Genomic DNA, 17,686 nt, shown 5'->3' with positions numbered 1-17,686 from the left:
CATTTTCACTGATAAAATGGCAAATCAAAGAGGTAAGTTTTCAACCTAGATTTGAAAACAGACAGGGTTGAAACAGATAATACAGAGGAGCAGAGCGTTCCACAACATAGGATCAGCTACTACGAAGGCACGGTCGACTTAGGGATGCATAACAGTCTCTGGTTTGACGAACGAAGACACCGACCAGGCTGATGCTCAATTAACATGTCTGACAGAAAAGAGGATGCCAGGCCATATAGAGTTTTAAAAACCAAGAAAGGCATTTGGCATTTAAAAAGTGTCTCGATAGTGCACAAGCAGACAGTTCAAAGAGCTGAAACTGGTGTAATGTGGTCATGTTTCTTGGTACTTGTTAAAAGCCTTCCAGCAGCATTTTGAACTAATTGTAACCGGGATAAGCTTTTCTGACTAATCCCAAAGTATAATGAGTTACAATAGTCCAATCTAGTGGTAATGAAAGCATGGATTATTTAAAAAAAACAAAAAAAAAAAAAAATTAAGTCGAAGCTTTAAGAAGCAGAATTTGACCACTGCATTTATCTGTTTGTCAAAACTCAAGCCATCATACAGAATAACACTCAGATTTTTTTACCCTGGGCTTCATAGAAAAACTTGTCTCACTTGTCCCCCCTCCCGTCTCCCCCCGACGGCCATTACAATCGGGCCTGGGCACGCTTACGTCATCGATGCTGCGCTGGTCAGTGAGCGCTCTCGCTCAACACAGTGGAGATTTCTCTAGTTATATCGTTTCAGTCGTTTGATATGCAGTGACATGCAGTCAAATATTTCGCCAAACAGTCTTTAGGGATGTGGTGACACGCAGTCAGATATTTCGCCAAACAGATCCGCCACTTTTGACGCTCATAAACAATCATAAAGTCCTCGTGCTGCAGGAATGAGGATGTTTGTTGAAGGTGTGCAGCTGTCATGCAGTGAGGGGTTTGCGTCTTTAATAAACTATGGCAGTTTGCGTTCATTGAACAGTAAGAATGATTAATAAATCCATATGAAACAGTCCCTTAAAAGTCACTTCTCGCTTTCAGTTTCGGGCTTTGGCGTGTATTTTCACTCACACACAAGCATACCGCGCCAAAGCCCAAGTGGCCCAGGGCCGGCCAAGTGAACCGTGTTAGAGCCCGATTCAGCACATTCACACTTCTCAAATGAACTGAGAAACGGGCCTGGACATGGTTCGGATAGCAGTGTGAGTGCATCCTAAGAAGTTTCAGACGTGAATTTTAATTATGGCGTATCCCTAATATATGGTGTAAAAATATATAGCAATATTTCGATATTACTACATAAAAATGTGACAATATGTATCATGATGTAAACGATGATGTGTGATAGAAATTAGAATTAGTTTTATGCCAACCTCAGCATACTGCTTTTATAGGTACAATTAATCCCGCAACTTAAATTCTATCATCGTGTCAGTATCATGACATGCATCAAATCATGACAGTTTATCATTATACATCAATGTACAGTAATATATGACTGGTACATTGTTCAATGTGAAAAGAAGGTGTGGAATGACGTGAATAAATGATAACGAGATGTTAATTAAGTTCAAGTTAAGCCAATGAAGGCCTCTCAGAATATTTTGAATGAATCTAGGAGCAGCATTTTGAACCAATTGTAGGCAAGAAATTAGCAGTGTGGTGATAAAAGCATGGACAGCCATATCTAGTGTAGTGAGATTTAAAAAAAATGTTTGACTTTGAACAGCAAACAGAGTTGATCAAACTGGAACCAATAACAGAACTGATGTGTTTTTCCAGTTTCAACGGCTCATCAAAAGCGACACCCAGATTAGGCACACAAGAGGATCTGAAAGCAGATTAATTTATCAAATTAAACACACCTAACATCTCACAAACAGCAGCCTAAGAGTATTTCATATCAGCTAAAAAACAATAGGATGGCAGTCAATAAGTGCTTGCCTTTAAGATAAAGGTGGAGACTAAATGATGTGGAGAAAACGATAGGGTGATGTGAAAGAACTTGGAGAAAAGTAGTCAAGAGGAGAGAGGAAAATAATAAAGTGGTCAGGAAAAAGTTTGGTTGAGGCAGGAGGAGAGAAGTGGAGGGAGGGAGAAAGAGAGTGCTCTTGTCTGCTCCGATTTTGAAAGGTGTCCAGACGTTTGTGGTGTTTCCAGGCTATTCCATATGATTTAAATCACCCAAACTCCACAAGAAAGAGCTTCTCTGTTTGTGCTGCCAGTCTGCAGTCAGCCTCTCACAGACCTGAGGCCCAGTGCAGGATCCAGAGGAGAAGATGAGAGCAACTGAAAGTCAAAGATCCTAAAGAAAATGTGAAAGCTTGTTTGTAAAAAAAATGTTCTGCTTGATTTGATTACGTTTCTGTTCGATCTTTTATTGATTCTTATGACAATTTTCCTGTATAAAAGAGGTCCAAAATTAAACCAAACTCTGTAAATTGTTCATTGATAATGATTCAAGTGCACAACATGTACAAAATAAGGAAATAAACTGAAGCAGTTGTAATTTTGGGTTTGTGGGTCAAATAAGAGATGTCCTATTTTATTTTCTGCATCAAGTTAAACATTTTAAAGGGCACCTATTTGACAGAATGTGTCTGTAAAGTTTCAGCCCAAAACACCCATCAGATTATTTATTATACCTTTCAGAACGTTGGATGTGTTTGCTTTGAACACCATGTAGCTGTTTTGTGGCCTGTGCCTTTAATGCTGGTTCTCCCCACCCACCGTTCCCACGTGCCTATCATATTGTGCCTCAATCTCCGCCTCGCCTGCATCAGATAAAAAGCACAGTGACAGGCATGAAGGAAGCAGATCTCACATAACGTTTGTGAGAAGTAAGAACTTTCCCAATGATTATTTGATGAATTTGTGCAGGAGTTAATTCAAGCCTTTCTGCAACGATGAGTCACACACAATGTTGTTACAAAGTTCACACACACACACACTCACACACACACACACACACACACACCGTGCATTTTACATTGCATTGTTTTTGCATGGCAAATGTGACAGGATACACATTATTATGCACTGCTCTATGGACATCTGCCAGTTAATGTACAAAATAAACCTGATTTAACGTCCACAAACCATAATTGAATCATCTTCTTTTATAATTGTAGTGACATGCGGCTAATGATAAAGTCGGTAAAATCGCTGTAATTTATTACAAACATGCACTGTTTTAAACATGTTTTAAACTTGTAAAACTCACTCTTGATCACATTTGATGATGATTGATTATCACAGAGAGCTGAACAGAATTTTTTTATTCCAGTTGCTTTGCACACGTCTTGTCTTGTAGATATGATTATATGCGTTACTATGGAGACATGTTAATACGCGGCGGTCAATCAATTCTGTGGACAGGGAAATCATGCTCCTACGTCAAGTTACAGTTGGCCTCAAAATAGGAGTGATTTGGATCCTACTTTAAAGTCAAAAAAAAAAAAAAAAAAAAAGAGACTTATTGTGTTTATATCACCACAATATGACTGTGGACACACTATACAGTACATGCACATAGTTCTGTCCCAACAGCTGCAAAGTCTCTTCTGTAATATTTTATAAAAGAATTTCTGAAAATAAAATCTCAAAATAAGGGTCAACGTTCAGCATAACATATATTTATGTAAGAAAAAACAATATGTTAGTGGTTTTCTTCTGTCTTCAGATGGACTTTTAGTGCACTATGATTGTTTTGATATTTGAAACCCCCTCTGACCCTTAATTAATATTCACACAAATAAAAATAAACTATTTATTTTCATGTTTATTTAGTTTCATGTTTAGATCCTTTTATATTGTTTAAAGGCTATTTTCAGGCTTATGATAAATATTTCTTATGTCAACATTTCAGAAGCCACAACATTCTCAAATTCTGAAAAATGAATTTCTGATATTTTTACATTGTCCAGATTTAAGGATTTTGGATATTTGTACTGGAAAACAAAGCCTTTCTTTCGTTCTTTTTTTTTCTTTCTTTCTTTCATTTGTTCGTTCTTTCTTTATCTTTCTTTTTTTCTCTATCTGTCCATCCGTCCTTTCTTCCTTCCTTTTGTTTTTCCTTTCGTTCTTTCTTTCTTTATCTTTCTTTCTTTCCTTTTTTATCTATCTATCTATCTATCTATCTATCTATCTATCTATCTATCTATCTATCTATCTATCTATCTATCTATCTATCTATCTATCTATCTATCTATCTGTCTGTCTGTCTGTCTGTCTGTCTGTCTGTCTTTCTTTCAATCTATCAACCTTTCTTTAAATGTATCAATCTTTCTATCATTTCTTTTTTTCTTTATCTTTCTATCTTTCTTACTTTTTCTTTCTGTCTTTGTTTTTCAATCTATCAATCTTTCATTTATTATTTCTTTATTTCATTTGTTCTTTCTATTTTTATATGTTTTTCTTACTTTTTCCGTCTTTCTCTTTCTATCTTTATCTTTCTTTCATTTCTTCTATATTTCTTTTGTCCATTCTCTGTATCTTTTATTCATTCATTTGATCATTCTTTCTTTATCTTTCTTTTTTCTTTATTTTATTAATCTTTGTTTCATTTGTTCTGTCTTTCTGTCTTTCTTTCCCTTGCTCTACCTTTTTCTTTATTTTTTTTCTCTTTCTATTTTTCTTTTCTTACTTTTGTTGTCTTTCTTTCTGTCTTTTCTCAACCTATCAATATTTCTTTGTTTCATTTTTTTTTCTTTCTATCTTTTTCTTTCGTCACTCTTTCTGCCTTTCTTTCATTTGTTTGGTCTTTCTTTCTTTCTTTCTTTCTTTCTTTCTTTCTTTCTTTCTTTCTTTCTTTCTTTCTTTCTTTCTTTCTTTCTTTCTTTCTTTCTTTCTTTCTTTCTTTCTTTCTTTCTTTCTTTCCCCAGTGAATATCAATCCCATCCCATGTTTCCCTACATGCACTTTTCAATAAGTTGTCCCCCGTGTTGATCAGTAGTGAATGCTGGGCTGTCCCTCTCCAGTTTTTGTGCCTTCTCCCTCGAGTGATTTTATGAGTGGGTGGTGCTGGCGGCTTGCTGTTTAAATGTGGCTTTTGAAAAATGAGCTGAGCCAAAGAATTCAGTGCTTTTTGGAAGTGCTGTGGTTTGTGAATCAGGGCAAAAAGTAAGGGAAAAATTGTGCTCATGAATTGGGCATGAACACAGAGAGCAAGCTGAGAGGATTCAGTGGCGGAGTCCGGGCACTGGGGGGCACTAGGGGGGCCGCACTCTGGCCAGGAAAGACGTTTGGGCTTTCCAAAACACACATTCGTACAGTCGCTTTCTCACTGTCGCATAAAAACACTTGCACCTGAACACATAGTCTTTGAGAGAAATAAACTGTGCACTCTTTCCATAACAGAAGCACACAAGCTCTGCTCAGATCCACACAATGAGACCTTAAGAAACCTCTTTCCACACACACACACGCACACACAAACACGCACACATACACACATAAGACATTTCTCATTATTAAGAACTCAAATGATGACTTTTGCCACCTGTTCAAACTAATTATTTAAAATGAGTTGAAACAGCACAATTCTTAAGGTTTTTTGGGGAAAACGTAAATTTTTGTTCAGTCCACTCAAATTTGTTTAATTCTTTCATTCATTTTTCTTCGGCTTAGTTCCTTTATTTACCAGAGGTTGCCACAGCAGAATGAACCGCCAACTTGTCCAGTATATGTTTTACACAGCGGAAGCCTTTGCAGCTGCAAACCAGTACTGGGAAACACCCAAACACTCTCACATCCACACACATACACTACAGCCAATTAATTAAATTCACCTGCACCGCATGTCTTAGACTGTGAAGTAAACCGGGGCACCTGTAGGAAACCCACACAAACATGAGGAGAACATGCAAACTCCACACAGAAATGCCAACTGACCCAGCCGGGGCTCGAACCAGCAACCTCCTTGCTGTGAGGCGATAGTGATAACCACTGAGCCACCGAGCCGTCTTAATTTGTATAACTGATAAGGCTAAATTAATCAATTTCTGTTGTGGCAACATGAAGGAATTATGTGGAAGCCAGCATTTTTTACAGTGTGTCATTAAGTAGAGATGCAGAATTTATAAAAGATGTTTGTCATTTATTGTTAATTATACAGTACATATTACTTTCTGTCGTATCTCTAGTTACAGATCGCATTTAATAGCATTCTGTGATTAAAGTAGTAAACATTTAGGAATAAATCTTGCTATGGTGAACTATCTAACTATAGGCTTTTGTGGGAAAATCAATCAATCAATCAATCAATCAATCAAATCAATCAATATTGTTTAAATAGCGCCTTACTAAAGGGGTGTCCAGAGTACTTTATATTATATTACATTTAGACACTGGAAAAACAAGATCATAATCAAAACAGGAATGTCAATAAAATATTATTAGATAAAGGCGGGAAAGTCACTCTGCGATATTGAATATTAACAAAACACAAAATTCATATTGGCTTCACGCATTTAATTGATGTTATCGTATGATGACAAATAATACATACAAATAATATTTTTCGAAACTAAAATTATAAACATGTATGTACGGTATCCTTTTAAAAACCACTAATAGATACATAAAAAATTAACAGAACTTAAGAAGATGTTTGTTGAGATCAACATGTAAAGAAAGTTGATAATTACTATTTTTTTGAAAGATTGTCAAAGAATAAGACTGAAAGAACATAAAAATGCATTGGAAAAGTAGCACAAAAATAAGCGATGCATAACCAATAGTGCAAGTACATTTTTGTAAATATTTTTTATTTATTATTTCAGTTAGTTGTCAAGACATAACTTCCTATTTTTTTATTTTAAAAAAATTTAAATAAAAAATAAAAATAGATACTTAATAAAAATTATTTAAAAACTGAAGATAGAAATTAAAGAAAATAAAATTAAACAAATTCTAAATTTTAATAAAAATACATATAAAAGTACTTAAGTGATACAAAAATAGTGCTGGTAATACCATGCATCAACTGTCAAAATGATTACTCAACTTGTGATTATTAATTATTGACCAAAATATACATACAAATGAGCCAGAATATTACTATTCTTAATTAAAATGGTTGTTAATAATAGCACGTATTAACTAGTACATAAATGAAAGCCCAAGGTGTCACAGGAGGTATTTAGCGCCGGAGCTGATAGTGAGGTTTTTTTTCCTCTTTGCTAAAACCACAATCCATTCTTCCTCCAAAGCTGTGACTAATTTGGAATGGTACAGCGGATTGGGTTCATTTATTTTTTTTATTGTATTTGTCAAATATATGTGTGCGTTTTTCCTTTCACATGCATTCATGTAATCATTTATTTACCTTTTAAAATGCAGATACTTGTCAATTGAACAATACTTATTTTTAATGCATGATTTTTTTCGTGATTTTTTAAAATTCTCTAACATTTTCTTTATTTATTTCTACAACAATTTATACTATAAACTGTTTTTACCTTTAAGTTTACATTTAGTAAAGCATATTTGTTGAGTATATTTTGTACAGTATACAATATATATAAAGTATATATATTTTTGTAATAATTATGATTATTAGCCCCCTTCGATTTTTTTCTTCTTTTTAAAATTTTTTCCAAATGATGTTTAACAGAGCAAGGACATTTTTACAGTATGTCTGATAATATTTTTTTCTTCTGGAGAAAGTCTTTTTTTTATGAACAATACAATTTTTGCCAATTACATGTGTATTTTCTTTACATTTATTCATGAATAATAATTAATAATAATATTAATAATAATAATAATAATAATAAAATAATAATAAAAAACAAGAACTACTTTTAAACAATTATTTTATACAATATATTGAAATATAGCACAAAACAACGCATGCATGACAAATTGTTTCAAATCTTTCATTTAAGTTTTAAAAACTAAAAAGCCTACAACCTAAATAAAAATAACTACATAAATATAATAAAAACAACAGTTTCGTGATGCAAAAGCATTCATTAATACGTGTTAAAACAAAGATTTTCTCCGCCAGTGTGCCACTTTCTTCCATGGCTCCAGTTTACACACATCTGACAAACACACACAACAAACCACACACACACACACACACACACTAACACTAACTCTCTCTCTCTCTCTCTAGTCTCTCTGGTTGTGTTTCTCTCAGCAGAGCCAGTTTAATTACAGCCTATACTGCTGCAGGCAGCTTCAAACCACCACTAATTTAGAGTTCCATTACAGTAAACTCTTCCACATGTGCATCCAGGCTCGGGTGGCCACGTCTGAGGAAGCAGCTCTGCAGATCAGCACACGCCCAGAGAGAAGCAGCCACAACAAGGCCTTGCCATCATCATCTCTCTTTATTCCTCCAGGTCTGGTTTTCATCTGCGACCGTGTGCCCTCCAACCCGTCCCTGCCCCACATCACGGCCCCCGTCCCGATTGGGCTCCGTCCGTGACCCCTTCAGAACTGTTCCATATGTAACAGATATTCATTTTCCAGCTCGCCATTGAAAAACCACAGTCGACGTCTTTACCCTGGAGACTGAGGCCGTATAGAATACATTTCTGCGCAATTGCAGAAGAGTGGAGCCATTCGCTCTCTGGCCAAACGCGCTATATTGGCTGAATTGAAATCGTTACTGCGAATTGAAATGAACGTAATTATGTTTTCCACACATATCAGTCAAGGTTGGGAAATAGTTGTTATGTATCCAGCGGGAGTGTTACCAGATTTCTATTGCATTTAAAAAGCTTGGTTTTGGAGTGTCATATAAGCTCTGAGCAGATATCTTTGTGTGCTAATGCTATCAATTAAGATAAGGCCGTTCAGATAAGATAAACGTTACACGTGTTTTATCAGATTAAGATAAGATTAAAATGGTTTTTATTTATTTGTTTAAATGTATTTGAAAATGTTTAATTTCTACACATTTTTATAATCATTTTGTAATATTTATTAACTTTTTATATTTATAAATTAGTAGTTTTTTTTATAAAATATGGTGACTTTAACTGGTACATGAATGAAAACCCAAGGTGTCACAGGAGGTATTTAGTTCCGAAGACAATGGTGTTTTTTTCTCTGCCTTTGCCTGGCTAAAATTATTTATTTTTTTTTATTTAAATTTGACATTTATGTTTACATTTATTTAGAATTTATTGTAAATTGTATAATTTTCAAAATTTTATTTTTATGTGACAGTGGCGCAGTAGGTAGTGCTGTCGCCTCACCGCACGAAGATCGCTGGTTTGAGCCTCAGCTAGGTCTGTTGCCGTTTCTGTGGGGAGTTTGCATGTTCTCCCTGCGTTTGCGTGGGTTTCCCCCGGGTGCTCCGGTTTTCCCCACAGTCCAATAACATGCGGTACAGGTGAATTGGGTAGGCTAAAGCCTGGTTTATATTTCTGCGTCAAGTGACCAGCGTAACCCACGGCGCATGCAACGCCCGTAGCTGTGCTTTTATACTTCTGTGCGCTGTCTTTGTTGGTCTGCATTAACACTTCCGAAACGCTAGTTGTCAGTGAGGTGTAAATGTTCCTCTGTGTCGAGTTCCTTTGCTGCTATTTTGCTTTTCCTGAACACTTCCTGAATGTACAAGTGGCTCAAACTCGCTCATTTTGAGGCAGGAACCGGCGGACGTGCAACAATTTTAACTTTGAGGTAAACACAAAACAAAACTTACACTTGTAAACAATCGCTCGCGCCATTCGCGCGGATCTCGGTCCCGCCCAGACTCGTCAGCGCGACCAAGCAGACCAATCACAGAGCTTGCGCTACACGTTGTTGCGACGTGTAGTTACATTTTTTGAGAGGTGCACGTCAGTGATGCCGACGGTCACGGCGAGGGGCTATGCTTCAACGTCGTAGCATACGCGTGTGTTTGATGCAGAAGTACAAATCAGCCTTAAATTGTACGTAGTGTATGAGTGTGAGTGAGTGTGTATGGATGTTTCCCAGAGATGGGTTGAGGTTGGAAGGGCATCTGCTGCTTAAAACCTGCGTTGGATAAGTTGGTGGTTCATTCCGCTGTGGCGACCCCAGATTAAAAAAGTGACTGAGCCGAAAATGAATGAATGAATTTTATTTTTTGAAATAGACTGGACAAAGAGCGATGATCGTGCACCCAGAGACAGTCCTGCTGCTTTCAAGAGCTCAAGATAAAAAAATAAATACACATTGTTTTGTAAGCAGCAGCAGTCATTGCTTTCATTTTAATTATTCTTTGAACAGATTATTAAAAGGCCTATATTAACCTCAGCACATGAACATCCTTTCATTATCAAACACGGTATGTTTCACCTGCTTTCTTTTGCTTACAGTTATTTTTGTTAATATAGTTTAATTATATATTTTTTACAATAACATTGCTTTAATGGGAGATTACTCCCTGTTTATGTGTAGTTAACTGGTGAACTAGGACTTTTAGCCAGGACAGATTACTGAGCATATTTTAGATTTATTACAATAATCATTTTTTAAATGTAATGTTTTTTTAAAGAAGTTTTGTTGAATTAAAATAGTGCACCTATTCAGCTATATTTTTCTTGCTTTGACACATTAAAAATTGTGGCGAAGAAATACTTATCTGGTGTGGTCAGTGATAAATCTGGTAAATCCTAAATTTTGAGCCCTAAAAAGTCATGTGAAATAAAAACTGATTGCAGTGTGACCAACCCATTGGCTCATGCACATTGAGCAAGCTAATACACAATACACACAAGAAGTTAAACAAATGAGGAGGCATGTGGACATAACACAATATCTAAATCAAGTCAGTTTAGCATGCCAAAGTCAAATTCATATGCATATAAAAAATATTTTCCCAACAAGAAAAGTGTGGCTAGTGAAAATGGTGAGAGGCTAGTAATGTTGGAAATCTACTAGCCACAGTGGCTGGTGATCAAAAAAGTTGATGTCAAGCCATGTATATATATATACATTTACTTTTTACTTTTACATTTATTTAGGGTTTATTGTTAATTATTTTATTTATTCTATTTTATTTTTCTATCTATCTATCCAACCATCCATTAATCATAGGATGGAAAAATGAGTCATTCCAGTAATCAAGAAACCTTAATACCAGAACGTTCTGGACCAACTCATAAAATAATTTAAAAAAAGGTCTAAACAAAAATGAGCCTAGTGGAAATACAATTTCGCTCTGGCTCTCACAATAATATTTTAGGGCTTGCATTAACTCTAAGTCTCCTGAACTTTTGACTCTAGCAGTAGTAAGAACATCAAGAAACAAAATAAGGAGGACGTGGGGAATAAAATAAAAAGCTGAAGAAAAGAAACAAGAGGAACAGCAGGAGTGAAAGAGAGAGTGAGAGACAGCCGAGAAAAACATCAAAATCACACCCAAAAAAACTTTCACCAGGAGAGAAAGCAGAAAAATAGTGGAAAAGAAACTGCGGGGGGAGAAAAAAAGAAAAGGGGGGAGCCGGGGAAAATCCAACACTCCATTCGCAAAAGAGGGGAACTGATTGAAAAGGGATCTGTGTGTTTCTACAATTTTTCCAAACACAATAATGAATTCATAAAACACTTGGCGCCTGCGTATTTTCATGAGTCACATCGGCAAAGACTTTTACAGAGTATATGTTCAGCTTTTATGGCAGGCGGCGCAGAAAGTAAAATGAGCTCATTTTAGGGTCCTCGCCCTCTCTCTCTCTCTGGCACGGGCCCCCAGGGCGAACACACACACACACACACACACATACACCACACATATGTGCATAAGTACATACACACATGTTCTCTCATTACTGCTATTCTCTGGCTGACCCTCAGTCAAAGCCCAAAAGGGGGGCAACGGCGGGCACCAACCACAAAACCCAGCGTTCACAGGGATTAGAAGCACAGGCCGGGACTTTCCAAAACCCTGATTTCACCACCGTTTCTGCGTTGCTCCTCACAGAACAAACACATCATTAGCAGAGCATGCTGAGGCCTATTAGCCACAGAGAAAGAAAGAAAAATCGAGCGAGACGGAACGGGAGAGAAAGAGAGAAAGAAAACGCTCCTGGCATGGTTGGGTGATGCGCTGTGTATCTCTGACAGAATCAGCTCTGTGTGATTCATGGCTCCTCGGGGCTGGGCTGAGCTGAGCCGAGCTGGTGACGTCTGCTGCAGTTTGCCACAGCGAAAGGGTGCACAGGTTGTGTTTAGAGAAAAAGAAAGAGCGAGAAAAAAAAAGAAGTAGAAGAAGTATCCATTTCAACTCAGGAGAGAATTGCCTCTCGCGGATCAAGTGTCCCTGCTGCCGAGGGTATCACGTTCTCCGCTTGGAAAATAACAATTTGAGACTGAACTCTTGAGTCATCACAAAAAAATCACTCTTAAGCCGCTTAATATTATGTTTCGGGTCAATTTGAGCCACAGCGCAAGGTTGAGTTCAGGAATATTGCTTAACAGGGGTGTAACAGCCCACGTTTTCGATATGGAAATTATTTCTTGTCAGGTTGTTACACGTGTAATGTTGTTTTAACAATTACCAATCTGAAAAGTTTAGCTGTGGCGAAATGGTGGCTCAGAGGTTAGCACCGTCACCTCACAGCAAAAAGGTTGCTGGTTTGAGTCCCAGCTAGGTCAGTTGGCATTTCTGTGTGGAGTTTGCATGTTCTCCTAGAGTTGATGTGGGTTTCCTCCGCCAACAGCCCAAAGACATGCGGTACAGATGAAGTGGTTAAACTAAATTGGCCATAGTGTACAGTATGTTTGTGAATGAGTGTGTATGGGTGTTTCCCAGTACTAGGTTGCAGCTAGAAGGGCATCTGAAGTGCATCTGGATAAGTTGGCGGTTCATTACGCTGTGGCAACCCCTGACGAATAAAGGAACTAAGCCGACGGAAAATGAATGATACATTTTTACCTTCATATATTATGATTTGAAATTTTTTTCATTTGTTTTTATTTGGCTCATTTACATTGAGCGGTATGGTTAAGTATATTCCGGTACACATTTATGGCTGTTTCCACAATCAAAATTACCAATTTTGGCACTCTTCTTAGAAAGTTTTTACTTGCAACTTGTTATAACATGTTTAAAAGTGCATATAATTTTGCTTAAAACAAAAATAATTAATATTTTTCTTTGTTTTAAGCTGTTTTTATCACTTGCTGATTTGGGCTTTTAAACGCGATTTTCCCAGCCAGCATCTACCAAAACAGTATGGTACCAAAAGTGTGAAGCTAGACTCGCAGCTGAATGCAATTGCTTTACACAGAATTGTCACTTGTGCATGTAATATATTGGGGAAATGACAACATTTTAGCTCTCTGCAACTTTCACATGGTCACCCACTGAAGCTAAGCAGGGCTGTGCCTGGTCAGTACCTAGATGGGAGACCACATGGGAAAGCTAGGTTGCTGCCAAAAGTGGTGTTAGTGACGGCAGCAGGGGGTGCTCAACCTGCAGTCTGTGTGGGTCCTAATGCCCCAGTATATTGATGAGGACTCCATACTGCTCAGTGAGTGCCGTCTTTCGATGAGACGTTAAACCAAGGTCCCAACTCTCTGTGGTCGTTAAAAATTGGCCTCCTAAATATCCCCATATTATAATTGGCTTCATCACCCTGTCTTCTCTTAACCAATCAGCTAGTGTGTTGTGTGAGGTTTGGTGCAATATGGCTGCCGTTGCATTATCCAAGTGGATGCTACACACTGGTGGTGGATGAGGAGATTCCCCCCAAAAAGGGTCAAGCACTTTGAGTGTCCAGATAAGCACTATATAACTGTGTGCTCTGGTTTCCCCCACAGTCCAAAGACATGCGGTACAGGTGAATTGGCTAGGCTAAATTGTCCATAGTGTATGAGTTGAAAGAGTGTGTATGGATGTTTCTCAGAGATTGGTTGCAGCTGGAAGGGCATTCGCTGCGTAAAAAACATATGCTGGATAAGTTGGCGGTTCATTCCGGTGTGGTGACCCCAGATTAATAAAGGGACTAAGCCGAAAAGATAAATGAATGAATTACTACATTTGAAAAAAATTAACTTCAGTCCGCAAAAGACGTAATATGTCAATGGCCTGTATGGTTTTCGTCTTTGAAAGTAAATAGTGTTGATCGCAGCTATTTCTGGAATACTTATAGGAAAAGCAAGCCTTAAAGTGACCTGTACTGAACGGTATTGTACTGTATTGTGCGGTACATCTCAGTGAAAGCGATGCATTAGTATATGCCGTTGCAGGTGATGTATGAATAAAATTTTGCTAGACATACAGAAAACATGCCATGTAATACTTGCAAAAAGCTTTGTGTTTAATTATTTTGAAACTCATAGAAATGACAATAAAACAGCGGAAAAAAAATATTGCTAAAAAGTACATGAAAAATATTCACTAATGCCTTTAATAAAAGTTTTGGTGCATGAAATGTGAATCAACTCACAACAGAAAAGCATGCATTTCCATCAAGTCAACAACAGCAATTTTGCTGGAAATGAAAGCAGTAATCTTAGTGTTGTTAGCCAGCGTCATGATCTATTGTTTACAACTCATACACAAATTTATAGTTAAAATTAATTATAATTTTTTTAATAATCATGAAGCACAAGTTGTTCCCTTTTCTTCTCCAAGCCTGATTTTTACTTCTGCGTTGAGAGATCGGCGTGACCCACGGCACATGCCTTGCGTTGCAATGCATTTATACTTCTGCGCACTGTTTGTGTTGCTCTGCAGTAACACTTCTGAAACGATAGCTGGCAGTGAGGTTTTCATGTTCCTCTGTGTCGACTTTCTTTGCTGGTGTTTTTTTTCTAAACGCTACCTTAATGTACAAGTAGCTAAAACTCGCTAATTCAGAGGCAGGAACCGGCGGACATGCAACAGCTTTAATTGTGGTAAACACATAACTAATCTTTCCATCTGGAGCTCCTTCAAAGGACTCGACGCTTGTACAGTAAACACTCACTCCATCCGGTTTGCATGGCTCTCTGTCCCGCCCACACTCGCCAGCGTTTACAAGCCGACCAATCACAGAGCTTGCGCTACGGGTCATTGAGGTGAGCATCAGCATGGATGTCAGCCACAGCGAGGGCTATGCGAGCATACCAGTGTAATTGACGCAAAAGTATAAAGGAAGTCAGCCTTTAAACACAAATAATCAGAGAAGAGAACACTTTAATAATGAATTAAGGGGCAGGTATTTTAATGTAATATTACAACAATAGCACTAAAATGATGTGCACTAATATATTTATTGATAATAAACACAGCAATACTCAATAAAAATGACAATTGCTAATTGATAAATAAATTAATAAATTTAACTGGTACCTAAATGAAAAACCAAGGCGTCACATGAGGTGTTTAGCTCCGGAGCCGATGGTGAGGTTTTTTTTTTCCCTCCCTGTGCCTGGCTAAAACCACAACCCATTCTTCCTCCAAAGCTGTGACGGATTTGGGATGGTACAGCGGTTTGGGTTCATTTCCTGTCTACACTCTGGATATTTCCACTCCTTGGTTCTAAGCTAACGGCGCTCCACAATAAAAGCTCCTTTAACTTTCCATATTAGCCTTCCTGCTGTCGATCATTGTTAAGACGGATTGACACATCCGACCGTATGTGCTCAAACACCCCAGAAATGCAGAGGCGCCGTACAGCGGAAGCCACAAGTGTGGGGCGTATGGATTCAGATCAAACGCCTAGTGGAAGAGAGCTCTGGAAACTTCTATGAGAGGTATCAAGATCCCTTAAAGAGCAAATATAAACTTTTCCATTCTTTAAGAAGCAAATAAAAACAAGAACAAAAAGCAGAGAAAGACACTTTTATCCAACTAGGAATATATTCAAATTTAATTGTAAGGAAACCCAATTAATATTTTTCAGTTCCACAAAATAAAAGTATATTTTTCTACTATAAAAACAATCTTTTGTGGAATGAAAAGGTCCCTGTTTTTAATGAAGATTCTTAATGAAACAAAGGATGTCATAAAGAACCTTAATTTTACAAATTTGGTAGAGCACCGCATTACAATTAACACATTTAAAACACAAGAGGCTCTCTTTGAAACTGAACTTCTTTCAAATTGAAGCAATTTGATATTTAAATTCAATATTTCAAATTAAAAGACAGAATTTCCAAAATTAACATTAACATTAACAAATTTTACAATATTAAACGTTTTAAAGTTTATTCATTCATTCATTAATTTTCTTTTTCTCTTAGTTACTTTATTAATCTGGAGTTTCCACAGCGGAATGAACCGCCAACTTATTCAGCATATGATTTACGCAGCGGATGCCCTTCCAGCTCCAACCCATCATAGGGAAACACCCATACACTCTTATTCACACACATACACAACAAACAATTTTAGCTTCCCAATTCCACAGCTCATGCCTTTGGACTTGTAGGGGAAACCAGAGCTCCCGGAGGAAACCCACGCCAACATGGTATAGTTTATTAATTTTTAAAGACTAATAAATGTTTAATAAATAGGTTTAAATAATTGATATACATGCATTTGCATTCACACATGAATATTATGTATATATGAATATTTATGAATAAACATTATATAGGTCATATAAAAACTGCGATCGACTTTCTCATGTAATTTTGTAATAAATTATAATAATAATCTGCACAATATATAATTTCGGCATCGATATCGCAATGTGATCATTCGCAATAGTCGCATCGCAGGATATGAAATGTCAAATTCAGCTTCAGTTTATTCATTCCTCAGGAAGTTTTAGTGGAATTATAGCTGATCAGGAACTATATTGTTGAGTGATTGTGAAGTTTAACCTTAATGATAGAGTGAAAGAGTGCTTGTTTGTTTTGTTTTTTAAGGCCTTTAAATAATTTGTGTACAAGAAATTATAACAATAAAAATGTATTGCATTTAACTTTTATACACTGAAGACTATGCAGTTTTATTTGCTTATAGTTGATCATTCAACTTATACTCGAATACAGTTATACTCACCAAAAAATACAACTAAATTTATGCGGATTATCTGGTCTACGAAATCACCCCAATCAATATAAAATGATGAGTTCCAGTTTGACATATCTACCTTGTGTTTGAAAGATTCCTGGAAGAAAGATTTAGGCATTCAAATGACCACTGAGGACTGTAAAAAGCCTATCAAGGGCATAAATAATTTAAGATACCATCTAATCCAATATAGATTATAGTACATCGGTTTCATTATTCTAGGGTTAAACTCAATAATTCTAACCCTCTATCTCCTCTAAATGTAACAAATGTTAATCTGCAGAAGGATCTTTTTTGGTCATGCCCAAAACCTTTTGAATTTTGGAGCGAAATTTTCAACTTCTACTCTGAGGCTTATTCTTGTGAGCTCGCCGCTGATCCTGCAGTCGCTGTTTTTGATTGGTCTGACTCACTTCGTGGGTTCAGTCATCAAATTGAAAAAGCTGTCCAATATGGAATGGTGATAGCTAAAAAAAACTTTACATTAAGAGAGACTTAGACACAATCTATCTGATAACATTGCTGGCTCCGAAGCCACCTGGAAACCCTGTTTAGGGTGCTTTCACATCTGTTTTGTTCCGAAACAGGGATTGAAACTGTTACAATGTTGCCCTTTGCACTTGGTGCGGTTCGCTTTCACATGGCAAAGTTTCTAAATGGACGAAAAGAGCTAAAACAAGTCACATGCGAGTAAACTCTCCTCACATTGGTCAACTTTCACAGTTTATTTTTCAGTCTCGCTCAGCTGTCATGT

The 17,686-nt window shown here is 37.0% G+C and overlaps 1 protein-coding gene across 21 annotated transcripts in view; it reads right to left on the bottom strand.

The window, feature by feature from the left end:
• The window catches only part of rarga (retinoic acid receptor gamma a), a 175,182-nt gene that overhangs the window by 81,126 nt on the left and 76,370 nt on the right, over positions 1 to 17,686 (bottom strand). The window lies entirely within an intron of this gene.

The sequence above is a fragment of the Danio rerio genome, chromosome 23 (assembly GCF_049306965.1).
Source record: "Danio rerio strain Tuebingen ecotype United States chromosome 23, GRCz12tu, whole genome shotgun sequence".
NCBI lineage: Eukaryota > Metazoa > Chordata > Actinopteri > Cypriniformes > Danionidae > Danio > Danio rerio.
The sequence above is the reverse complement of the archived record's forward strand: the minus strand, read 5'-3'. Positions and strand labels throughout refer to the sequence as shown.